Genomic DNA, 7,463 nt, shown 5'->3' with positions numbered 1-7,463 from the left:
TGCAGAGGGGATTACCTAAATCCCAGAGGGCAGAGAAGAGAAAAAGAAGAAAAAAAAAAAAAAAAAAGAGCTTTGAACAGAAACACTAATTCAGATTCTATGGCCAATCACGTCCCTTCCAAGGAATACAGCCTCATTTTTTCCCCCACGTATAGAATAGAAATATATTAATTTTTTTCATTTTTTATACTACTGCCCACTACCTTCCTAATTTTACTTGCATTATGTGGAATGTTTGCTGAAAATTTTAAGATTCCGAACCACCTACTCTTTTGCTGTCCACTGTCTTTGAAGATCAAGTTGGAATCATCAATTTTTACATTGTCATCAACAGAGCTACACCATCATATTATCACTATAACCATCATACTATAGGATTTTTTCCCTACTCATTTGAGTTTTAACTTCAGATGGTTCTCAGTATTGGTACACTGTTAATTAAATGCAACCCCTTTTGTGTTTCATGCTACCTGACTGCCATATATATTACAGTATGAACCTATCTTTTTAAGCATTATTTAAGGAGTGCCCTTTTCTTCCCCACTTCCCTTGTAATTTGATTTTTGTCTCATCAAGAAGAATCTCCTGACCTTTGGACAGTGAGGAAGACCTCCATATTCTGGATATGTTTTGTTCATGTCCAATAAACCTCTCCTTTATGACTCCAGCTTGCTCTTTACTCAGGACAGCTCCTCTCTTTAGGCAAGAAGTGATTCAGGGGTTATGAAGGTTAATCTGTCTTGTTGCTGAGGTGAAACTGTTTCTGTATAGCAAAGTCTCAAATCTGCTTTCAAGAACACCTACAGAAGTGTTGTTTTCTGTGGTTCCAGTTCAGTGTTAGTCCATACTTACGTAATTAAGTACATGTTTAAGCTGGGGGCAAAACTATCAGAAAGCTCACTAAATCAAAATCCAAGCATTGTATCAAGGCCACACCTGTAACAAAATACTGTCATTTAAGGCCACACTCCTGAAATCTACATCTACTGCAAAAGAACAAAAGACAAAAGATAATAATCTCTCTCAATCCTCTCCAAAGCACTAGAACAATCACCTTTCTTCCTGCTAAAATAACATGTAAGATACGTGAAGATATGGGGATAACTTTGCACTGAAGATAATTTATGTTCAGTGGATCATGGCAATATTCTACCAGGAACAAGTCAAAATCAACTTCAAATTTAAAGTTTTAGTTTTTAGGGTTTAATATAACATTTAATCACAAAACACTTAGAGTAATAAATTGTTTGCTGGTACATCTTCATGGAAAAAACTGTATGGAATATAAAAAAAATATTGAAATGTTCAAATAAACAGTGATGCACAAAAAAATCCTAAATAAAACGTGAGCCACTGGTCTTGGAGAATGCTGTATCACAGCTTAAATAGGAATCTGATAAAGTACTCAGGCTAAAAAATCCCTGTCTAGCAGCACCTATTTTCCTGCAGTTCAGACAAGAACACAACTACTTTGTCTGAAATAATCATAGCTATCAACTGCTTTCATAACTACAAGAAGTCACAGCTTAAGTTACTACTAATACATAAGCTCAAGTAAGTTCCTGAACTTGCCCTTTAGTTCCTTCCATAGGTTCCAATGGAATGGTTTCAATTAAGAGAACTCTTAAAACCAGACTACATTTTTTTCCATTAACCTTTTTCCTAAGTAGTTCTCTAAGTGGGTTGTAAACAATTAACCAAACTGCATAATACTCTCTGGAGAAAAACAGAGGGAATCCCTCCATTTTACATTTGGAGAAAACAGACAAAGGAGTTACTGTAAGGGACTTATGCCTTGTGACTTACACAATATAGGGCTGAAAACTCAATGGAATCCTAGATCATGACTCAGTATAACAGGGAAGACATAGCACAATCAACTTGACTGCCTATGAAACAAAAGAAAACAAACTATTAAAAACTAGTGGAGCGTCTGCATGTGTATTAAAACTCATTTATACTGGTAATAACAACAACGCTATAAACTAGACTGTATAAGTAATCTAGCTCACTACTTTCCAGTTAAACTAAGGTTTAACTAATTTCTTATTTTTAGAATACAATGTGATTACCTATACAAAATATTGTCAATTTAAATGGAGTACGTGTGCACACACGCTTATAGAGCAATACTAAAAGGTTTCCAAAAAAAAATACTCCCTGAGAATTGGTTTTGCATTTGACAGTACATTTTATGGCCATTTTACATAGCAACAAGGGAGAAATATTTTTTTTTAAAACATAAGGAAAAATAAAACTCTAAACCCACAAGAAGTGGCTAGGGAAAAATCAGAAGCACATGTAGTACATGGAGCTATTTTAACACTTGAAAACTGACCCAATTTCAAAATGTAGACTTCCTTTAATCCTATTTTACATGTTTTTCCAGAGATACTTGCTCTCTCATTTGGTCAATTCAAACATAAATTAAACAAACATCCTATAAACTAGTGTTCATTAATACGTACATCAGGAGTTGGCCTAGAAAGTGCTTCACTTCTGCTTTGCTATGGGCTCAGAACAAATCCTTCAGCAGTAAAATACGAACCTGACACATCAACTCCCCTGCTACCCAGTTACTTGTTGACACCAGAGCATGCTGCTCCAACTGAAAATTCAGGCACAAATCTTTGAACACAGGGTCATAAACTGGATCAGAAAGCTGATGTGGATGGAAAATAAATAAAAACAATGCCCTGCACAATATATTTTCAGAAGAGTTGCTGATACAATCCAGTTCACAACATGGTCTGAGGGGAACGCACACCAGCGGGAGGAAATCCCTTAACCCGGTACTGCCAAAAACTTAGCTTTGTGAAACTACTCTCAGCATATACTGAGAGTACTCAAAGCTCCCAAACTGCAGCTCTCTTACTCCCAGTTCATATTTTAACCTGCACTCAATGAAGTGCAGTGACACGAGGTAAGATGACAATAGGAATCCAAGTGTGAAAAATTTATGAAGTCCTTGCAGTGTTTTTCAGAAATACGATTTTAAGTTTGATTAACATATCCTGAAGTATAATATTGTTTGATACAGCCTACACTAAAATTTAATCATTCTAAACGTAACATGGGCAAAGTTATCCCTCTGATACCAGAGTCTATCATAAAAAACTATTTTACTGCACATGAAGCTTCCTTCATGATAACTGGAAAGGTAGTGGGGGAGGGGAAAAACACCTCACACTGCTGCGTTGAAACACCCATTGCTCCATGCCAACACTGCTGCTTAGTGGCGTTACCTGTAATTAGAGCAGTTTTCTCCTGAATGGTAAAAAGCCTCACTACTTCCCAATCAAGACTGGATGGATAAATTTTGAACGCATATAGTCTAAAGAGAATGAGAATTTTATAACTATGCATCACCTTGTCGAATCATCCTTTGTTCTCCGATAAGGCCAAATTGCATACACAAAGCTGCTGAGTTTACCTCATTAAATAAGCTCGAGGACGCTCAAGCATCAGAGTTTTTAGTATGACTTCTATTCCTCATTTGGAAGGCAGAAGTCACAAGACTCTCAGCTAGTATGTGTCCTTCTACTGCTCCAAAAATGTCAGCTGCAGCAGTGGGGTTTTTTTAAAAGCTTTATACACGTTTAGATTAAATTAACTTTGGCCTCTATCTTCACCACTATCGCCATGACTGCTAGGATGCGCGATTTCAAGTGTAGAAGCGTGTTCAGTCACTACAAAATCCAGAGTTCCACATTTAAGAGAACTGCAAATACAGCTGTCCTTCATTAATTACCTCCTGCTCCCCAAGTCAATCAATATCCTACACCCTCAACTGTACTAGCTTACCACAAAAGTGAGTGCAGTAGGCCATGAGTGCAAGTGAGTGCAGTAGGTTGATCAGCAGGTCTAGACACAGTATATTTTGAGATATTTTGCTGTGTTCAAAAATGGCAGAGCAACACTAGGACACTCATTAATTCCACCATTTTTAGCAGTTCTGCCAATTCACGAGTTAAGAAATGCATGGTTTAGGACAGAAGTCAGCATTAGACGAAAGATGGGACTATTTTAGTTAGAATTCCCTATGCACATTTTAACTGTGCACTGCATGAGAAATGCATGCTAAGTTTAAATCCTAAGGAAGCATAACTAAAAAATTAAAAAAGTATTCAAAAGAGCAAATATTAATCTTCCAGACCTTGTTCCTAAGTTGTAGGAAATAATTTGATTTCTCTTTTCTCCCTTCACTAAAAAAGCTTGTTCTCTTCCCCCTCACTCCTCCCTAAAAAGCATTCCAGGGAACGATTTGCTGTGAGTTGATATCCTAATTCAAAAAACACCTAACAATAACTAAAGCTTATAGAAGTGAAAATACTGCTAAATATTTTTATAAACTACCATTGTATTCATTATTATCCTAACATACCTGATGCACTGCATCATCTTAAGTATCTTGCAATGAACAAAAAACCCCAACCACTCAGACCTCTATTGCACAGAAATCTGCCTAATTACAGAAGCAATGCATTAGCATGAATAAATTTTCCAGATATGGTATCTTTCTTGAAGTAGCTTATTCTGCTGCGGTTTACAGGTAAGTTCCATTAATTTTCACCATATGGATTAAAAAATCCTACACAGGAACTGAAAGGAACTATTGTTGACCTGAAGTGTTTGGAAAGATAACTGCAATGGCCTATAAATAATTCTGATGTAGAGTATATTACAATTGAGACCAACAGAAATAATAGCTAGCTTCTAATATCAAAAAAATAGCTACTGATCATTAGTAAATAATTTTAAATATATTTGAATAAAAATAAAAAATAAAATCCATTACTATTAATAATGTCTCATTTTAGTGCACTATTTTTCTTTCACCTGAAATCTGATCTTTACAGCTCAAGAATGCATTCCTTTAGTGTCTTCATATGCTTGACCTTAGCTGTACTTACCTTTCCACGACAACGATAAAATAAAAATAGACATAATATATCAAAAAATGAGCAAGGAAAAGAAAAAGAAACAAGACCACCATTAGAAAAATTATGGCTTTAGTATGAGTGATACGCTCATAGAATAGTTGTATTGCAGGCCATAATAGCACCCTTAGCAACGCATAACACCTTCTGTAAAGCTTTACGGGTACCAGACAGCTATTCGCCCAACTAAGTACGTACCCTGGTTTAAGGAACTGAAAACACCACGCATATGAAAGAACTATTGCTTGTTTGATCTTCCATAGGGAAAGAAGGGAAGTGCCACTCGCATCAGGTATAGCTAAATTGAAATCACAATATCACACATTACCAGCAGTACAAGCTAAAAATACACTTCCCTCACTGCAGAGGGTCTACATCTGTATGAAAGGATTTTCTCCTTCCTAGAACTGATTTTAAGAAAAGCAAGTGTTCCATAGCAGGCAAGTTTAAATGGAAATAAAACTTTTTAAAAATTTCCAAAGCATATTTCTTCTCCATAGTGTTTGCTCTTAGACCAGAAACTGAACTGGGCCTGACACAGGATAGGACAACTGAAGCAGGAGAGAAACACATAAAGTAACTCTGAGTATAACTATAAGAAAATAGGATACGCTTAAGGAAATAGGACATGCTTAGTAGTTATGGCCTTGAACTTGAACACGCTTCTGACGATGCAAAACAGTTCAGAGCTTGGCATAAAACTGACCAAATATAACAAAAGTCACTAACAGCCATCTCATGTTTAGATCAATCAAGTTTGTTTGTACCTACAATACAATTTAAGTATCAGATCTTAAAACTCAAAACTACATTATGAAGCATATATTCTAAGGGCATAATTTCCTTAGTAATTATGACTGAAAGCACCAAAAGTCCACAACACATCAACATATACAGAAACTCAAAATGTACCAGATCCCCCAAACAACTCTTCATTAGGAAAAAGTGGATGTGAGAAAACACCTTCATAAATGATTGTAGAAAGAGGAAAAAAAAAAAATCAACCCCCTGTTGCTCTCCAACTAAATAAATAAATAAATATTAAAAAAAAAAAACACACCACAAGCACAACCTTGGCTTCAGTTTGATCAAACAGACCCCCTGTTTGGTCCTGAAAAGAGAAAGCAAAGGCTTTAATTGCAAGGACTGAATCACACTAATTTAAAATATAGCATGCATGTTTCTGGAAATAGAACAACTCTTGAGTTTTCTGTCTTGCAGTACCAAATAGAGATGACATTAAATTGCACATTAGTTGAGCAGAAATGCCTTTTTCTAACCCTCATTGTGTCTTTCATCTCTTCCATACGAAGAGGGAGGGTAAACTTCAAAAAAGGTAATCTTTCAAAATATTTGATCATTAGTGGTTTAAAGCCGCATGATTTGAGAAACTATATACTTTTTTCCCTATATTGCTATTTTGTATAAAGATCTCCACAAGATGGTGCTGTAGCTCTATTTTTGAAGATATTACCACCTATTCTCTAGTGATTTGGTCTCTTCTGCATTTCATTGTTAGGATAATAGATGAAGTCATTGCAAGGTTTATTTTCAGTCAAGGTGCAAAACAAGTTCACATCAGTCAACATTAACTTTTTTGTTTGTTTGTTTTTGTTTTTTGGAAACATGTCTAGTGGAAAGAAGTTCTACTACAGAAGTCCAAAACCTTTAACTAAGTTTATATAACAATAATGGATCACCATATGTTCTTCTGTTTGCATGTAAAAACAAGACAATTTATATTCCATATGGTTAAAGAAAAAAATCATGATTATTGTTAAATCATATAAATCAATTTTACCAGCATAATGTCAAACAGCTGCTTTCACCTTCATTTGCAAACTCTGCCAAAAAAGATACACTGATATTGCATTATCAAACTACAAAATCTTGTCATGTAAAGTGAGTTATCGTAGCACAAAAAAATCCCGTTATGATATGATTTAATACTAAATAAGTCAGAAAGGGTTAAAAAAGATCTCTTGTTCTTATCAAGCCCCTCACATACCTTTGATTTGATTATGATGTTTATGGAAGCCTTAAGTCTACTTCTGTCTCTAAAGAGAAATTTTAGACAGTTTCAAATCATAAAAATGTTGTGTATCTTTGTATACTGGATGGTCTCCATCTGTGCTGCTGGTCTTAAAACGTGTTGGGTAAGAGTACTAAAACACTCAACACATCTCTTGCAGTCAAAGTCTGCGAGCTTACTTACACATTTTAGTGTTTAGGCTCAAACTGACCCCCACTTTGTCAGTGTTAATGGGGGCCATAATGTGTTGGTACTCTCCAACCAGGCATGAAAATTTACATTAAAAACCCCAAAAAATTCAAAAAAACAAAACCCCCAAAAGATACATATTTACAAATTGCATATTTAAGTTTTCATTAAGACTTATTCAACAATACAGATGGTAAGATGGTATGTAAGAAAGCCTCTTGGGTGCAATATGCTAGTCCCAGCTGGAGTGTTTCCAACAGGATGTAAACCATGGTCCTCAAGCCTGCACTTTAAAAAACGTA

Source organism: Struthio camelus, chromosome 4 (assembly GCF_040807025.1).
Source record: "Struthio camelus isolate bStrCam1 chromosome 4, bStrCam1.hap1, whole genome shotgun sequence".
NCBI classification, from domain to species: domain Eukaryota; kingdom Metazoa; phylum Chordata; class Aves; order Struthioniformes; family Struthionidae; genus Struthio; species Struthio camelus.
Note: the sequence above shows the minus strand (reverse complement) of the source record.